We start from the raw sequence: 20,041 nt of genomic DNA, 5'->3' as shown, positions 1-20,041 counted from the left end.
CTGGGGGGGGGAGGGGCGGCGGCAGCTGGCTTTTTTGCCTAGGGTGGCAAAAAAGCCAGAGCCGGCCCTGGCTCTAGCTGCTGGGCTTCTCAGCCCCTTTTACCAATGTGTCCCTCCATGAGCATCTGTCTTAGTTCAATCTGGTCAACTATTTTATAAAAGTGTAAAACACTTCTCTACACGTTTTTGAGCCTTGATGATCTTTTTATGGTGTTTCATTCTCCTTCTAGTTCCAGGATTGTATTCGACCTGTTTGTGTAGTGATCTAAAAATCTTAGAGATGGTGAGAAAGTGGTGGGGTTCTCTTGATCCCAAACCATCTGCTGCAGCCTTCGGCTATAGCTGATGTCTGTCTCACAGGCACATCCAAGTCTTCTACTATCTCATTCCTGAAAGATCTACACCTCCATCTCCATTCTCCCTGGGATCAATATTTTTCTCCCCCAAGACCTGGGGAACAAATAAACCAACAGCTGCAATCTGGACACCTCAAGCTTATTGTCCCCACATGACATTCCAGCATCTCCTTTTTCTAGGATCACTCTTGCCCCTTCAAACACTCAGTTATGACCCACTCTCCCATTTTCCTATTGCTACTGCAATTTCCACAGCTCTCAGCTGCCTCTGCCTTCCATGGCCTCAGTGCCCCATGTGATTTAATAACCGAAAGCCTTTCCTTTACAAATCTCTAGGAAAAGGTTTCCTCAAATAGCTTGAGTTCTGGTGCAGACCTGCCTCTGCCCTAGGAAGTGGCAGAGGCTGCAGCACCCTTCTTGTTCCTGAGGCTGCAGTATTCTTGCCTCCCTGTCTTACTCCATAGTGGGAGCAGGAAAAGAAAAGGTCTCTTCAGCAGAGCATGGAATAGCCTCCCATGGGAAAGAATGGAAAGTAAGATTAAGCAGAAGAAAGGGAAAAGGAAAAAGGAGGGAGGTAGGAAAGAGTGAGTCTTTTTTTTTTTTAAGTGGGAGGAGAGAATGAAATGGTCGGGCCATTATGACTAACTTAAGTGGAGCCTTGCCAGTAAGAAATCCTGCCCTGTTCCTATTACATCCAGACTTCCAGTGCTCAGATAGCTCATATCTATCTGAGCACTGGAGCCTCTAGCTATTATCTTTGGAAAGTCATGGGAGACGTGAGAGATTCCAGAAGCCTGGAAAAGGGCAAATATAGTGCCCATCTATAAAAAGGGAAATAAAAACAACCCAGGAAACTACAGACCAGTTAGTTTAACTTCTGTGCCAGGGAAGATAATGGAGCAAGTAATTAAGGAACTCATCTGCAATCACATGGAAGGTGGTAAGGTGATAGGGAACAGCCAGCATGGATTTGTAAAGAACAAATCGTGTCAAACCAATCTGATAGCTTTCTTTGATAGAATAACAAGTCTTGTGGATAAGGGAGAAGCGGTGGATGTGGCATACCTAGACTTTAGTAAGGCATTTGATACGGTCTCACATGATATTCTTATCGATAAACTAGGAAAATATAATTTAGATGGGGCTACTATAAGGTGGGTGCATAACTGGCTGGATAACCGTACTCAGAGAGTTGTTATTAATGGTTCCCAATCCTGCTGGAAAGGCATAACAAGTGGGGTTCCGCAGGGGTCTGTTTTGGGACTGGCTCTGTTCAATATCTTCATTAACAATTTAGATATTGGCATAGAAAGTACGCTTATTAAGTTTGCTGATGATACCAAACTGGGAGGGATTGCAACTGCTTTGGAGGACAGGGTCATAATTCAAAATGATCTGGACAAATTGGAGAAATGGTCTGAGTTAAACAGGATGAAGTTTAACAAAGACAAATGCAAAGTGCTCCACTTAGGAAGGAAAAATCGGTTTCACACATACAGAATGGGAAGAGACTGTCTAGGAAGGAGTATAGCAGAAGGGGATCTAGGGGTTATAGTGGACCACAAGCTAAATATGAGTCAATAGTGTGATGCTGTTTCAAAAAAAGCAAACATGATTCTGGGATGCATTAACAGGTGTGTTGTGAGCAAGACTCGAGAAGTCATTCTTCCACTCTACTCTGCACTGGTTAGGCCTCAACTGGAGTATTGTGTCCAGTTCTGGGCACCGCATTTCCAGAAAGATGTGGAGAAATTGGAAGAGGGTCCAGAGAAGAGCAACAAGAATGATTAAAGGTCTTGAGAACATGACCTATGAAGGAAGGCTCAAAGCACTGGGTTTGTTTAGTTTGGAAAAGAGAAGACTGAGAGGGGAGATGATAGCAGTTTTCAGGTATCTAAAAGGATGTCATAAGGAGGAGGGAGAAAACTTGTTCACCTTAGCCTCGAAGGATAGAACAAGAAGCAATGGGCTTAAACTGCAGCAAGGGAGGTTTAGGTTGGACATGAGGAAAAAGTTCCTAACTGTCAGGGTAGTTAAACACTGGAATAAATTGCTTAGGGTGGTTGTGGAATCTCCATCTCTGAGATATTTAAGAGTAGGTTAGATAAATGTCTATCAGGGTTGGTCTAGACATGGTCCTGCCATGCGGGCAGGGGACTGGACTTGATGATCTCTCAAGGTCCCTTCCAGTCCTAGAATCGATGAATCTATAGCAAGGTTACTAGTGGTTTAACCAAGGAGAAGTATGCTTTTGCCTCAGCTAGTATGCCTGCTTTTTAGGGACTACCAAGGTCCCAGTCCAGCTATAGTAATATGTCAGGCGCACATACACCTGGCTAAATTCAGACAGGCATCAGAGAGTGATGCAACGCTGACTTTTGTTGACCTGCACCTGCTTTACACACATCTGAATTTGGTACAGCGAGTCCAGACTCAGAGTGGAAGACCTCTCTAATTGGTTAAGCCATTTTAGTTTGTGGCCATCAGTTGGCAGATGCTCTGCAGTTAATTAACTTGTAAGTGGATAGTCACTCCCTTCATCCATGTGGTTTACAGTAGCACTACCCAGGGTAGTCTAACAAGGGGATGGAAAAACTTGTATTATAAATCCCTCTTAAAAAGTCAGAGACATTCCCTATATTGATTTACAAAGGAAGGGGGTTATTGTAGGGGTGGAGGAACAGGAAATTATGATGTATGAGTAACATGGTCTTTATTTTCAAAAAGGCACAAGAGTGGAGGAAGGGGGAGGATCAGGGTAAAATTTAAGATGCATCATGCAAAACAATTTTTCTTGACTCCAGCCCTTAGCCCCCACCCCCAGAACATTTTTAGGAGAGACTGTGCAACCTGGCTAGAAGTGGGAAATTCCTTGGTTACATAACATTGGTAATGGTCTGATACAATAGTTTGCACAGCAGGTCAGAGCTTGCAAGGAAGCACAGTTGCGGAAAGATGTTAAATTGCAGCCTTATCTCTGCCGGTCAGAAAGATTAACACAAAATATAAACAATTAAATAAAACCATAACAGTACATTCTTTAAAAAGGGACTTTCCAAGCATTTCTCTTTCTACTTCCCCAATATCTGAGATAACCTACTGTAAAAACCGCCAGACTTACGGGGGCCAAGGAATTGGAGCTGGGGAGTCAAAAAGCCAAAATGAAATCATATTTTTTTGTCAGTTTTAAAAAAGGTCCCTCCCACCCCACCCCCAAAAATCACAGAACACTCCAGGGAATTGCTGGCACTTGCTCTCTGTCTGAGAGCAGAAGCTGATGTTTCTCTTCAGCGTGCTAGGGCTCCAGTCAACTTAATTCTGATCGTAAGAAAGAAAAAGTTACCTCCTATTTGACTGGGTCATGAGGGAGTTTACACCCTAAGGGCCAAACTCTGCCATGATTTACAGTCAGTACAAGCCTATCACAGTCATTAGGGTTGCACATGAGAATCTCTGGCAGAATTTGGCCCAATTAGTGTAAGGAATAAAAGTAAGTGTAAGGAGTATGGTAACTAAGAGACTTCTTCCCAGCTCTACATGCCTCTCCTAATTAAAGACAGAGTCAGTGGAAGAATCCCTGCGAGAGAATAATACCACTTAGCTGTTATATAGCACTTTTCATCAATAGACCTCAAAGTGCTTTACAAAGGCGGTCAGTATCATTCTCCCCATTTTACATATGGGAAAACTGAGGTCTAGAGAACAGCCATACGGGGTCAGACCAAAGGTCATCTTGCCCAATATCCTGTCTTCTGACAGTGGCCAATACCAGGTGCTTCAGAGGGAATGAACAATACAGGTAATCATCAAGTGATCCATCATAGAATCATAGAATCATAGAATATCAGGGTTGGAAGGGACCTCAAGAGGTCATCTAGTCCGACCCCTGCTCAAAGCAGGACCAATTCCCAACTAAATCATCCCAGCCAGGGCTTTGTCAAGCCAGGCCTTAAAAACCTCCAAAGAAGGAGACTCCACCACCTCCCTAGGTAACGCATTCCAGTGCTTCACCACCCTCCTAGTGAAATAGTGTTTCCTAATATCCAACCTGGACCTCCCCAACTTGAGACCATTGCTCCTTGTTCTGTCATCTGCCACCACTGAGAACAGCTGAGCTCCATCCTCTTTGGAACCCCCCTTCAGGTAGTTGAAGGCTGCTATCAAATCCCCCCTCATTCTTCTCTTCTGGAGACTAAACAATCCCAGTTCCCTCAGCCTCTCCTCATAAGTCATGTGCTCCAGACCCCTAATCATTTTTGTTGCCCTCCGCTGGACTCTTTCCAATTTTTCCACATCCTTCTTGCAGTGTGGGGCCCAAAACTGGACACAGTATTCCAGATGAGGCCTCACCAATGTCGAATAAAGGGGAACGATCACGGTCCTCGATCTGCTGGCAATGCCCCTACTTATACAGCCCAAAATGCCGTTAGCCTTCTTGGCAACAAGGGCACACTGTTGACTCATATCCAGCTTCTCGTCCACTCTGACCCCTAGGTCCTTTTCTGCAGAACTGCTACCTAGCCATTCGGTCCCTAGTCTGTAGCAGTGCATGGGATTCTTCCGTCCTAAGTGCAGGACTCTGCACTTGACCTTGTTGAACCTCATCAGGTCTTTTTTTGGCCCAATCCTCTAATTTGTCTAGGTCCCTCTGTATCTGATCCCTACCCTCTAGTGTATCTACCACGCCTCCTAGTTTAGTCTCATCTGCAAACTTGCTGAGAGTGCAGTCCACACCATCCTCCAGATCATTAATAAAGATATTAAACAAAACCGGCCCCAGGACCAATCCTTGGGGCACTCCGCTTGAAACCGGCTGCCAACTAGACATGGAGCCATTGATCACTACCCGTTGAGCCCGACGATCTAGCCAGCTTTCTATCCACCTTACAGTCCATTCATCCAGCCCATACTTCTTTAACTTGGCGGCAAGAATACTGTGGGAGACCGTATCAAAAGCTTTGCTAAAGTCAAGGAATAACACATCCACTGCTTTCCCCTCATCCACAGAACCAGTTATCTCATCATAGAAGGCAATTAGGTTAGTCAGGCACGACTTCCCCTGGGTGAATCCATGCTGACTGTTCCTGATCACTTTCCTCTCCTCTAAGTGTTTCATAATTGATTCCTTGAGGACCTGCTCCATGACTTTTCCAGGGACTGAGGTGAGGCTGACTGGCCTGTAGTTCCCTGGATCCTCCTTCTTCCCTTTTTTAAAGATGGGCACTACATTAGCCTTTTTCCGGGACCTCCCCCGATCACCATGATTTTTCAAAAATAATAGCTAATGGCTCTGCAATCTCATCCGCCAACTCCTTTAGCACCCTCGGATGCAGCGCATCCGGCCCCATGGACTTGTGCACGTTCAGTTTTTCTAAATAGTCCCGAACCACTTCTTTCTCCACAGAGGGCTGGTCACCTTCTCCCCATATTGTGCTGCCCAGTGCAGCAGTCTGGGAGCTGACCTTGTTCGTGAAGACAGAGGCAAAAAAAGCATTGAGTACATTAGCTTTTTCCACATCCTCGGTCACTAGGTTGCCTCCCTCATTCAGTAAGGGGCCCGCACTTTCCTTGACTTTCTTCTTGTTGCTAACATACCTGAAGAAACCCTTCCTGTTACTCTTAACATCTCTTGCTAGCTCCAACTCCAAGTGCGATTTGGCCTTCCTGATTTCACTCCTGCATGCCTGAGCAATATTTTTATACTCCTCCCTGGTCATTTGTCCAATCTTCCACTTCTTGTAAGCTTCTTTTTTGCGTTTAAGATCAGCAAGGATTTCACTGTTTAGCCAAGCTGGTCGCCTGCCATATTTACTATTCTTTCTACACATCAGGATGGTTTGTTCCTGCAACCGCAATAAGGATTCTTTAAAATACAGCCAGGTCTCCTGGACCCCTTTGCCCTTCATGTTATTCTCCCAGGGGATCCTGCCCATCTGTTCATCCTCCCCAGCTTCTGGGAAACAGAGGCTAGGGACACTTCAGAGCATGGTTTTGCATCCCTGCCCATCCTGGCTAATAGCTTTTGATGACCCTGTCCTCCATGAACTTACCTAGTTCTTTTTTTAACCCTGTTATAGTCTTGAACTTTACAACATCCTCTGGCTAAGAGTTCCACAGGTTAACTGTGCATTTTGTGAAGAAATACTTCCTTTTGTTTGTTTTAAAATGGTTGTCTATTAATTTCATTTGGTGACCCCTAATTCTTGTGTTATGTGAAGGAGTAAATAATACTTCCTTATTTACTTTCTCTACACCTGTCATGATTTTATAGACCTCTATCATATTCCCCCTCAAGTCATCTTTTTTCCAAGCTGAAAAGTCACAGTTCTATTAATCTCTGACACTGTTCCATCCCCCTAATCATTTTTGTTGCTCTTTTCTGAACCTTTTCCAATTCCAACTTTTTTTGAGAGAGAGATGGGGTGACCAGATCTGCACACAGTATTCAAGATGTGGGCATATCATGGATTTATATAGAGCGAATATGATATTTTCTGTCTTATTATCTATCCCTATCTAAACTGCCTGGGGTCCATTAGGTGAATTAGATTAGGAATGCTTATTTAAAAATATTTTTCTAAGCCCAACGAGCCTTCTTTCTCCATGGATCCTCCGCAGCATGATCCATTTAAACCAAGAGAGCCAGATGCTGAGCTGGCATAAATTGGTGCAGCTCCACTGAAGACAAAAGGAGCGATGCTAATTTACACCAGCTAGGGATCTGGGCTAAGACCCTATGGTCTGTAAACCCAGAAACCCTGAAGGAAAGAAGAAACCAGATGGGATGAGGAAAGCTTGAATCAGAACCCATCAAAATGAGAACTATTGCAATGAAAGCCTTTTCTTAGCCTGGTCTTTGAGGTGCCTCATTCTCAAGTTGTTTGTCTCTCCGATTTCTTCCTTCCTGTGGTGGTTTCTTTTTGCCAGTTTTCCAACTGGCATGCTTTTATGAGTCAACACCACCATTTCCAGCATCAGATTTCCCACATTTAGTCATCAGTCTTGGCCAGATGGAAGACCTTCACTTACAAACCCAGAGGATGCTAAAAATGGTGGCGTTGACTCACAAAGGCAGGCTTGTTCCTATCATTCAGTGTTAAACAATGGCTTCGCATGGTGTCAAGGCAGTAGTTTTCATACTTGCTCATAGCATGCAGCACATTTTAATGTCCTTAGGATTGAAGATGCCTTGACTGACTCAGAGTCCTTTCCTCCCATTCATGATCATGTAACACCCTCGTGGTAATTACAGCAACTGCTTACATGGAAAGCATTTAATCTTTTAATACAGTTTAGCAGCTGTAGTCCCAGCTAGCACCATGTGAGTAAGCCTGCTCCCTGTGGACCAAAGATTAGAGTTTGGGAACAGAGCTGGTCAAAAAAATTCTATTCCACGAGGAATTCTGATATTTTAACATTTGTTTTCCATCTCAAATCGGGATGAAAAGCTGAACTATTGACATTTTTTGCAGGATGGAGAATTAAAAAAATGTTGATTTGGAAATGTTGATACACAACATTTTGGGTCGGTTCAACGTTAATCTATGTTTGCTTGCGATGTTATGAGTGCCCCCATCTCCCATTTTCCTCTATTGGCACAAGGAAGCCAAATTAAGATTGCACAGGCACCCTTAATTCTGCCATTTCCTAACTTCAGAGTGCTTGACTTTGCAATCTTAATAGTGTTCTTTTAATTTAGTTTGTGTGTGTGTGATACATGTTAAACAGAAATCACTCATTTGTTTTTTAAAACCTCCTTGTGTTTTCCCTCTCTGCAGCCATCACTTGTTCTTGATGCTCTTGATCTTATGGCAAGAGCGCAGAGAAAAGCACCACAGTCAAAATGAGGCATAGACTCCATACAGGATCAGGTGATTCAGAGGAACACTACAGTAGGCAGACATGGGATAATCTGACACCATGAAGGTCTCATCCTAAACTACAGTAGAAATTGGTTTCAACCCTGAAGCATGAAGTTCTTTCTCCTTTCCACAATTATTTGTTAGCATGAACTATAACAGCTCTGGCTGATATAAATGTCCTATCCCTCTTTCAATCTTACTGCATTCTTGGTCTCATATTATCATGTTGCAATGTGTTCCACAGTCTAATTATGTGTTGTCTGAAAAAGTATCTCTCAATCAGTTTTGAATTTATCACACTTTATTTTCATGTAACATCCCTTGGCTAATACAGAGAGAATAGAATCTACTTTCTACCTTCGTTAGACCATTTATTATTTTATATATTTTTATCATGCCCCCTCTTAGGTGAACAATCCCAATCTTTTCAATCTCTCTTCGTATCACAGTCTTTTCATACCTCTAATCATTTTCAACTCCCTTTAATTCTGCAATGTCCTTTTTGAGATGGGGTGACCAGTGCTGCACATGAGACAACACCATTGATTCCCATTTCTCCCTAACACCTTGTTTTTTGTTGCTTTTTTTTTTTTACTTCAGTTGCACATTGACCAGAGGTCTTTATTGAGTTGAGTTGATACAGTTAATTTAGTACTCTGCAATATGTATGAGTAGTTTAAATTTTTTCTTCAAATCTGCATTATTTTACATTTATCAACATTGAACTTCATCTATCATATTGCCCATTCATGTGAGTCCCTCTGAAGTTCTTCACAATCTTCTCTGAACTGAATCTCAATAATGTTGTGTCTACATTATCTACTACAAACACTACCTTCAGATACAAGATCTCCAACTCCCTGTTATATGGTTTGTTAAATATGCCAGCCCAGAAGTCTCAAAACCTGGATGTCTAAATTTAGGGTCCTGAATCTATATTTAGACACCTACATGAAGGTGGCCTGATTGTCAAAGGTACTTAGCATCCACAAATTCCACTGAAGTCAATGGGAACTCAAAATACTCTATAACTCTGAAAACCAAGGCGCTTTTATTTAGATGCCTAAATACAGATGCGGATGCCTAAATTTAGGCACTCCAGTTTGGATATTTTGTGTAAAAATTTCAAAAGCATCTCAGTGACATGGGATCCTAAGTCCTATTTTCAAAAGCACCTCAGTTGCTTTTGAAAGTATTACCTTTTATCCTTAAGCTATAAGAAAGTTGGATCCTGGAATGCATAGAGAAAAAATAGCACAAAGGCTAGGGGGCTGTTAAAAAGTGTGTTCCAAAGTGCTGTGAAATGCATTTGTGTTACTACAATATTTAAGAAAGTCATAATATAAAGAAAACTATAATACCTCCTTTCTCCCACCTTTTGTTGGTTTGATCTACTGAGGATGTAAGCTCTTCAGGGCAAGGATTTTCTCTTCCTATGTGATTGTACAGCACCTAGGTGCTAGTGTTAGACAAATAAAATAGTAATCTGCATGGTACCGAACTGAATCTAAGACCTTGGCTATCAACATGACCATATGAGAACCGGAATTTTACTCTTTTCATAAAGACCTTATGCTAACATCACATGCAAGGTATTTTAATACAGTAAGTGCCCTATTTATGGAGAGATTTATAGCGAACAAGTAGGAAAATTTTTATTCTTTGTTATCACTTTAATTGAGCAAGACACGCAATAGATACATCTTTTTTGCTTATTATTTTGCATTCATGCATACACATCTGAATGTGGAAACATGCTTCATTTGAACTCTGTACCCTGATAAACAATTTTTCCCCTTGTAATTTTTAATATGTTTTTATTCTAAAATAATCTCTGCAGATTCCCATGACTGCTAGCCAAATCTTGCATAACCGTTGGATGAGAAGCCCATTTTATGGGACAAATTGACTTAGTTCAAATTTTTGAAGGGTTACTTTTTAAAAGAAATTCTTTGTAACAGGCCCCATGACTTCTATTCTTAGTGTCAAAATTAATCACTATTTTTGGTACTTTGTTACAGTTAGAGAGATAATCCACATTTAGAAAAAATATTTATACAACTTTCAGTTTGAGCAGCAAAACATAACATATAGTAAAGAAAAATTCGGTGCAATAATTTTTGCCTGGATACTAAATGGAAAGGAGCCAAATAAGGACCACAGAGTCAAACCCTTTTGGACTTTGTGGGATGTTTAACCTTCAGTATCTGGATGCCTTCCCACTACAGTTTTGGTTGTGACTGTATCGATTTTTTGGTGACAACACTTCTGACAGAGATCTCAAACAGCTGTTCCGCTAAGATTTCAGCTAAAACAATGAAAACCTATTCACCTGAATGTATCTCGGGTTTTTTTGCCATTCAGGATCAAAATCTCATGAGATTGCTTCATTAAATTACAGCGCCTCCCAATCCAGATCAAACCTGAACCATAACCCACCCCACTACAACCAAATTAAAATATTCCCCAGAGCAAAGCATTCCTCTGTCAACCGCTGAACCTGCCAGCATGTGACACAAGCACTTGAAATGCGTGACAATGAGATGTGGAACATCTGAGGGGGTTCTGCATGCCACTCTATTTACAGATTATATTTAACTATAAAACATGTTTTCAATTATATTTTCTTACTGTGTGAATTAAATAAACTAGTTCTGTCATGTGCAACCATAAGCCCCAGCCCAACATGGGTCACCAACAAGGTCATAGACCTTAAACACAGGCCTGTACACTTGAGCAAAGGATTAATTTATCTTCTCTGTACACTCGGCATGAGAGGGGGATGCGACACACACTTTGCTTGTGGGTTACACAGCTATTTGTTAGACAGCAGTAGAACATTGGGGGTTAGGAGCCCACAAGCCTGAGTCAGCTAATGTGTGTAATGTCCTGCAAAATTCACTAGATTTGAGAGCTCTGGATCCTGGCTATGAGAACAGGCTAAGGAGCTCCTGCTGACACAGTTCAGTGAAGCATAGCAAGAAAAATTACTGTACCTTGAGAAAACCACAAGGACTTCTGTATGGTTCTGTGAAAACAAAGCAGCAACAGGAAGTCACAGGGGCTCCTCTGGAAATAAAATACAATAGCAAAAGCAAAGTTAAGATTACAGATGCTAACAGCTATCCTACCGGGGGGGGGGGAGGGGGAGGGGGGAAAGGTGGCAGCTCTTGGGAGTGAGAAGACACTCTCTAGTGAAGACATCTACCTCTCTCTACAATATGGTTCATTAGAAGCAGCCAGCACCCTGAATAGCCCCATGCCACTTGCTTCCCTTCTGGACTTGTGGCACCGTAGGGCTGGATTTCCAATTAGGCACAGTAGGCACGTGCTTAGGGGCACCAGCATTCTAGGGGCACCTAAAAGTTAAAAGTGGGTTAAAAGTTTCATTTTTTTTACAGAAAACATGAAGGTCAGCTGTAGGCGGGGGGCGGACAGGATGTTAAAGATGCTGTGTGTAGGGGCACATAAGGTGTAAATCCAGCCCTGGCCTTAACCTCAGGATTTTTGCAAGAATGAGGAAATTGGTTAAAGAAGATTGAGAGCCACACATTTTGTTTTGAGGGGGCAGTAGGGTGTGTAGGATTTCTCAGACCCTAAGGACAGTTCGTGGTATCACAGCCAACGGTGCCTCAAGTGCCACAGGCACAAACAGCACAACTGTGGAAGTTATAATAAAGCAAACAGAGTAAGAACTGAAAGCTGGTTCCTGTCCAGTTTGGAGACAGGCTATGGATTTACTGAGACCCACTGTTTCTCATAAAGCAGATCAGTTCTTATATTATGGAAGATTTATATGAATATAGCTTCCCCAAAATGGCAGAAAGGAAGCTGAGGAAGAGGAGGCATTCACCCCAAAGGAAAAGCTCAGGCTTTTCAGTCTCTCTTTTGAGGTAGATTTTTATGGCAGCAAATGCCTCTCCATTGCTGACGACTCCAGCCAGAGGGACCCTCAGAACAGTACTCACAGCCTCTGTCGCAAAAGCAGGGAGTGGAGGCTGACGATGGGATTTGTTTCATTTTTTTTCTTAAAAAATAATGAAAGTCTGCATTACTTTACTAAACAAGTATTTCACATGTAGGATTCCACAAACTCACCATTGCTTGTTTATTCTATATGAGCAGTACAACGGCTAACTTATTTCTAGTGAGACTCTTTGCTTAAGCAATCTCTTAGGTTTTCATAGCTCCTTTCCATCCAGGCACATCCTGAAATGTCTTACAAACTATCACAGGACATGCTCTCTTTCTTTCTCTGGCTCCCTCCAATGGTACAATGAATCCAATCCTAAATAAGGCACCTAGTTGTCCTCCTTCCAAGATATAGAAGTCCAAATCAAAGTCTTCCCTTTTATGGGCAAATAGATCCCAAAATAAAACCAGCATGCTTTATGGTCCAAGCACAATGTGGTGATAAAGACCCTTCTTCCTTTGATTCTAATCTTTCCCAAGAACTAGCCACTTCCTCTTTCTCCTTTTATGCATGTCACCTGGGCCTGAGAGGATAATGAGTCCCAGCTGCATTTGCCCCAAGCTACATAGCCTCACCTGGTTCCAGGCCTGACAGAATTAAAGGTGTTTTGGTCTTGTCTCCAGCTATGGGACCACTGTTCAGGCCCCATACCCCCCTCAAGACCAAGAACTGTGGACGTTGTCCAGGGTTCTCTGTTCAGTGTCCCCTTCAGGTTCCCTTGTTTTGACCCTTTGACCTTCACACCTGCCCTTATTATATTTTCTGTTGTCCCCCATAATCATAGACTGGGCGAGGGTCCTTTAGCCATGGGCCAGTTTGTGCCTGCCCACCTCCCCGGAACCCAATAGGACCAAGAGGGGTTGTAAAACCTATCACACAAACTACAGGCCAAATTCTCTATCAATCCCATTGACTCCAATAGAGTTGTACTGTTGTAACTGAGAGGAGAATTTGACAGTTGATACTCTGGCCTCAGGAAACACTTCACTATTACCGCATCTTTATGAGACTTAATGGATCTTCTTCTAAATTGGCTTTTTTTTTTTTTTAAGAGAGAAAACACATTAAATGTTTTTGATTAGATCATACTGAAAGTGAATTTTCTCACAGAACTTTCCTCTACTAATCTCACATCAGTTGGATCTATCTCTCTACTAGGAAAAGATATATGTGTCTACATATATCATATCATATCAAAAACACACTGGAAAAACGGAGCTGTCTCAGCAGGAAAAAAAACATCTATTAAGCTGAAAACTCATTTGTATATTTTATAACAAAAAAGAAATTCCCCGGTTCTTTTAATTACTCTTTCCACAGTTGTTATCTAGAAAGAGTTAGCCTGTTTTTCTTGGTGACAGAATATGAGTCACTCAGATAAGACTTAATAGTGAAATGTCACTGATGGCGCATTCTTCAACAATTTCCTTTGTAGACATCTTTTGATCATGTTTAGGGCATGCCTCCCTGAAAAATGCTTTCACTGCTTTCTGTACATGTCCCTTCCAGTTTCACAAAAAACAATATTTTTACCTAATTTATGTAAACCTCACCTGAAGGATCTGTTGGCCACCTAAACACATATGCACTTCAAGGTCCATCCCTTCGCACTAGGTTTGTCCTCTGCTGACCATGACCTGTATGATGACTCCCTGTGGGCATTCTCCCCACCCCTAGCAAGTGTTCCCATAGATAAATACATCCACGTGGAAGTCACATCTCAGATATTTCTGTGAATGGTCACGATTCCCATGGCAGCTCTGTTGCATTGCCGTTATATATGCAGCAAGCTGGTATACCCAACCTGGGCTGGCATCTACCCATCTCCACTGCATCCACTGTGAGCACTGAATTGTGGTGGGATACAAGGGCTGAGGGAAGTGGAGAGACAAAGGACAGACAGACTATGAGAGAAAAGAGTGATTATGCATGGGGAGAGCGAGCAGGGAGATAAGAATGGCAATAAGAAGATAGGTGGAGAAGACTAAAGTCTGGGGGAATTAAAGAAATGAACAAAAATAAAGTGAGATAAAGGAAAAAGAGATAGAAGCACAAAAATATAAAGAAAGAGTGGGGACCTTTTCCCCCCCTTCCCCACAGCTATCAAAATTCTTCTATGCTCATCTCCCTGACCTTACCCAACACCATTCCATACAATCCCCCCTCACCAACAAAAGTGTCCTGTTTTCTGATCTAAAATCCCAACCTGATGTTATTGTTCCTTCTTGGTGATCCTCACACACACCCTGACCTGAGAGGTAATGGGCCACAAAATAAGGAGAACAACTCTGTGCCTAGTATGGGCCCACTCCAAACCCCCTCCCCACAAAGACCTGTCTTCAGGAAATTAAATCACACCATAAAGGAAACCAGCACACAGTGGTGCTCTAACACATACAGCCTGGAGTATTTCCACCATTGTCTTGAACCTAGTTGGCTGGATCACATGATCAAAAAAAAAAAAAAGAATTGCTCACCGGGAGCAGCGGAGACTGTAGTCTAGTGTCTGACCTCTTCCTGTGTGATAATTTGGGAAGGAATGAGTTAGAGCGTGGAGATAGAACAGCATAGACTTTCTCATATGCTTTATTGGGGTATGACTAAAAGGGCAGTGGTTGCTTGGAGTACTTCCCTCTGGGTTAAGGAACAGAAGGAAAACAGGATTCCTGACTTGAACACAAATGGAAATGTTTCACTAAGTTGTGTCTTTTGGCAATGGTTACGGAGGCTATTCTTTGCTGTCCACCACACTAAATATAACATTATATATATATATATGCATGCCAAAGAGGGAGGCGAAGCAAGGTCTCCATGTTATCCACCCTTCCGGGATATCTGGCCAAGTTGAGGGAGTTTGCCCGCCATCTCATCATTCTGTACAAGCACATCCTCCCCAACTTGTCTCCCTCTTCCTGGTCAGAGCCCCCTCTCCCTCTGTAATTAGGAGAGTGGCAATACCTTTGGATTTTTACCATCTACAGGCTGAAATTCATACTACATCTGGGATGTGCTGCTGAGAGATGGGGTAGCGGTGGGGAGAAGGGAGACTTTTTATGGCAGTGATGCCAGTTCCTTTGTTCCTGGAAGACAATGCTGTGCCAGTGTTGTACATGTAGATCTTGCTGTGGCTTGTCGGTTAGACTTCAGCATGTTTTTATATATATAATAAATGGGACATGTACAGATGAGAAACAGTTTGTGTGTTCATTAAAAAATGGTGATATGATGAAGTTCATCAAGATAATATTCAGATAATCAACAAACGTGCAAAACCACACTGGTTGTAGTACAGAACATTAGTGTACTCATTGATAACCTTTTGTCATGCTGAAAATGTACCACTCATTCCTACTCTTCGCCAGTTTTGGGTCCATTTCTGCATTCTCTTATCCTATTGCTACCAAATTTCCTTAATAGTCCCTTGTAGGGGACTTTGTCAATAGCTTTTGAAAAGCCACATTGGTTGTCAGCCATGTTCTCTTTTTTCCCTGTTCTACTGAGATGTTTAAAGAATTCTAATAGGTTAGAGAAGTATGATTTTTCTTTATCCCTATCAGTTCCTGTTCAGCTAGGTGTTTTGCAGTTCTATTAATTATCATTTCTACCACATTACCTGGTATGAAATGAAAGTTTACTTGTCAGTAATACCCAGGAGGATCACCACGAACTCATTTAGTAAAGATAGGAACAACTTCTGCCATTCTCTCCTGCAGTAATTGATTTTACTGAGAAAAATGCATATTTTTGTCAGCAACTCACCTACTTCTGTCTTGAATTCTTTCAGAATTCTTGGATGTACATCATCTGGCTGAAGTAATATATTGCTCTTTAATGTGTCACTTTCTTCCAGCATCTTTTGACATAGAAGCATAGAGGTGTAGGACTGGAAGGGACCTCAAAAGGTTTTCTAATCCAGTCCCTTGCACTCAAGGTAGGACTAAAAATTATCTAGACCATCCCTGACAGGTGTTTGTCTAACGTGCTCTCAGTCTCTAACAGAATCTTAATCTGCATCACCCAAAAAGGAGTAGGTAAACTAAGAGCGATACAAAGATATCATTTAGCATCTCTGCAATAACCTTATTTTCCTTTACTGCGCCTTTATTTGCTTTAGTAGTCTCACCAACAAACTGATTCTCTCACAGGTTTTCTTATTTTGATATACTGAAATAATTTCTTATTTGTGTTTATATTGCAACCATCCAACATGCTATGGGTTGCATGTTAATCCCATCACTGTATAGTAGAGAAAAAGAGACATTTTACATAATAGATGCAACTACATTAACCATGTGAGAATTATATGGAAACAATCCCCATAACATGATAACTAGTGGTGGGTGATCCTCAAGAAGTTGAGTTTGGGTATTCAGCAGCCAGAAACTTTTTGGAAGTTAAGCATCCAGATGCTGATCTGAACCTGACAGAGTCTGCAAAATTAGACTAGACATTCCACAGCATGCAATATTACTGCTTCCAGTCAGGCTGGAACAACAAACAAACAAATTGTGCACTTCTGTCACGGTATTTCAGCATTTCCATTTCCGGTGGGAACCAAGAGACAGCAGGCATCCTTATGAGAGCAACAAAATCAATGATAGAAGCTTGAAAAAGCAGCAAGAAAGTACTGTACTATTCTCAGGTTTGCAAAATAGCCACACCACAAAGTGGACAAACATTATATGTCTTCTTTATATGCACCACTGGCGTAGTACCTGGGTCACCTGGAAGAGCAGCATGGAGTTCTTATCCATATGCCAAGAAGAGAACCTAGAACACTTCAGTTGGGTCAGTATTAGCTCCCATAAACATTGCACACATTTCTCCCCTCAACCTCCCACCATACTTGGATACAGTGCTTGCTTCTCACTGGCTTATTTTATATCCACACAGAAACTGGGTCTTGATGTAAACTTCTTCAAAGTTCAGGGGTGTTCAGATCAGGGAGCTAGCTCAGGCTCAGTTCTAGACAAAGTGATGCTAGATCTTTTGTGAGTTATTGATTTTATTTACATTTTCATATAAACCCCCCTTCAGAATATCAGTAAGAAAGGGCCCATAGCACCTATGAGAAATACTAGCTCTTCTCTCAGGGTACAAGAGCTAGCCTGGATGAGGGTTGTGAAAAGAAACAGTATCTTTCACAGACCTGTAATAATACACGTTAATGACTTGAAGAAGAGCTCCATGGAAGCTCCAAAGCTTGTCTCTCTCACCAACAGAACTTGGTCCAATAAAAATTATTACTCCACCCACCTTGTCTCTTTAAAACTGACTGGCATTTATATGACCCCTTTAGTCCACAGATTCCAAAGTGCCCTGTAACCTGTTTTACCAGTTATACATAGAGGTAGGATTTGTTCCACCTTTATTAAAAATGCTACAGTGTTCTACAGTAGAAGTGTTGCTACGGGATTTTAGACTATCTTCAATCTGCATTGTGCGTTGTCCATAGAACAGATACCCTTTTCTTTCTGACAGGTTTCAGAGGGGTAGCAGTGTTAGACTGTATCAGCAAAAACAACAAGGAGTCCTTGTGGCACCTTATAGACTAATAAATTTATTTGGGCATCTGCTATGCCCTAAGTGAACTTTTATATCCAAAATGGTTGTAACAATTGTGCATTTTATGACTATTATGTGAGCAATCAAAGGAAGCCAAGACAGTAAAATCTGCCTCTCTCTACCATCACCTCAAATAGAGGAGGAAAATCTAAGGAGTCAGGGTTAGGTCAGCTTTAAGAAATCTACATCGCTTGTCAATAGCCTCCGTATCCATTGCCTCACTTTAAAACGATAAAAAGAGAATTAACAAAATCCAGACCCAGCATTTGTGCAAATGTATGTTAGGCATGACCAAAAAATAAATCTCCATTTACATTTCCTAAACGAATCTACTGAGCTTTCAGCCAACAGAGACAAGAAATTCCAGCCCACAAGAAGACAATAGCTAGTCCATGTTAAACAGGTTGAGATATATATTTGGGGCCAAATCCTTGTATGGTATAATTGGAGCACTGTTGAAGTCAATGAAGCTAAGGTGATTTGCATGAGCTGAGACAGCCCCTGCAGGACAGCAATCATGCAGTCTTATATTTATTAAGACAGAAAACATTATTCAGGACAGTTAGGCCATCACCTAAGCGAGTGTAAATATTGCCCTGCAGCTATAATTGACAGCAGCATCACTGAACAATAATAGTTTCAATTCATTTCACTGTGACATGGGATTAAACATTTCTTAAATCCAAACAACATTTGTGTTTCAATGGAACAGATATTGTAGCGTAGTCTAGCTGCTGGCAGGGCCAGATTAACCCAGAGGCTTTAGAGGCTGCAGTCCAGGGCCCCGGGCTGAGGGGGTCCCAGTACAGCAGGGCTCAGGCAGGCTGCCTGCATGCCATGGCCTCACACCGCTCCTGGAAGCAGCCAGCTTCTGGCACATATCTGCGGCCCTTGTCGGGGAGGAGGCGGTGGCTGTACATGCTGGCCCCGTCCCCAGCACTGTCCCCACAGCTCCCATTGGCCAGGAACCGGGCGTGGGCAGCGCACGGAGACACGCTGTCCCCCTCCCCCCAGGGGCGCGCAGAGAGGTGCCAGCAGCCAGCTGTTTCTGGGCACAGTGGTTGCAGCATGCAGCCTGCCTGAGCCCTGCTACACCACCAACCAGGAGCCACCTGTGATAAGTGCCTCCCAGCCAGAGCCTGCACCTCGCACCCCTTCCTGCACCCCATCCCCCTGTCCCAGGTCAGAATATCATCCTGCACCAAACCCCCTCCCAGAGCCCATACCCTCACCCACTCCTGCACCCCAACACTCTGCCCCAGCCTGGAGCCCCCTCCTGCACCCAAACTCCCTCCCAGAAACAAACAAATATAACAGCTGTTCTAAGGTAAGAGTAGGCTATTTTGAATTAATTTAACTATATTCTACATGTTTTAAAACTGAAATGTAATCACAGAACAGCTTTATGTTAATTAAAAGGCAAGTTTAGTATAGTGTTAATAGCTTCGATGCCATAATTGTGATCATTGTGTTTTAAATTAGGAAAAAGACTTGTATACAGGGGCCCCACAAAATCTAATAACCCTGGGTGCACAGGAGGGTTAATCTGGCCCTGGCTGTTGGGAGCAGCAATCCTCATGCTCTTGCCATCTATAATCATTTTACCTCTAGATTCAGAAGCAGAAGCTATAGTATTTGCACTAGAAAAAAAGCAATGGATGTACAGACTGGTGCTAAACTACAAACATTTAAAATAATGTAGTAAAACCAATATTGCAAATTCTTTTTGTTATTTTGACTGCATCGATTGCATTTTTAGTCAGTTTGTCACTAGGAGCCCCTTGTAGTTTTTTTTTTTAGTTTAAATTATTTTGCTGCAGTATAGCAAGCCATCTACAATTGTAATTGTAATAATCCCTTTTTTAGTTAGCAAAGACATGTTCATTCTTTTGCAACTGCTGAGAGAATTTTTCCGATGATATGACTAACATTCTAAAAATAGAGATTGTAATAAAAAAACAGAGAATCCCTTATATTGATTTTTAGGAGCCATTTTCTCCATTACAGACAGTTTAAGCCCCTTTTTAGGTTTTAAAACCAGTTTAACATTTCTTACCCTAATTTCTTTTGCCAACATTAACAGAGGTGTGTCTGAAGGAGCTACCCTATGAGAGTGCAACTCTCCGATAAGCTTTCACAGCTGAGGTCAGTTGAAACATTCAGATTTTTGTGGCCTGATTCTTTGTGTACCTTGTGTGATCATTACCACCTGTGCACAGTGCATACAAAGGTGATACAAACCCTCACTATGGCTGAATGGAAGCATTTTACATCTGCTTTGCACA

The 20,041-nt window shown here is 42.1% G+C and overlaps 2 protein-coding genes across 2 annotated transcripts in view; one reads left to right on the top strand and one right to left on the bottom strand.

The window, feature by feature from the left end:
* The window catches only part of LOC103305939 (uncharacterized), an 83,696-nt gene extending 72,417 nt beyond the window's left edge, over positions 1 to 11,279 (bottom strand). Inside the window, exon 1 of the mRNA XM_065588786.1 lies at positions 11,215 to 11,279. The gene's annotated coding sequence lies outside the window, so the exon portion shown is untranslated. The remainder of the gene's footprint in view (positions 1 to 11,214) is intronic.
* BTLA (B and T lymphocyte associated) overlaps positions 1 to 20,041 on the top strand; it is a 177,276-nt gene that overhangs the window by 56,170 nt on the left and 101,065 nt on the right. The window lies entirely within an intron of this gene.

This window comes from Chrysemys picta, chromosome 1 (genome assembly GCF_011386835.1).
Source record: "Chrysemys picta bellii isolate R12L10 chromosome 1, ASM1138683v2, whole genome shotgun sequence".
Taxonomy (NCBI): Eukaryota; Metazoa; Chordata; order Testudines; family Emydidae; genus Chrysemys; species Chrysemys picta.
The sequence above is the reverse complement of the archived record's forward strand: the minus strand, read 5'-3'. Positions and strand labels throughout refer to the sequence as shown.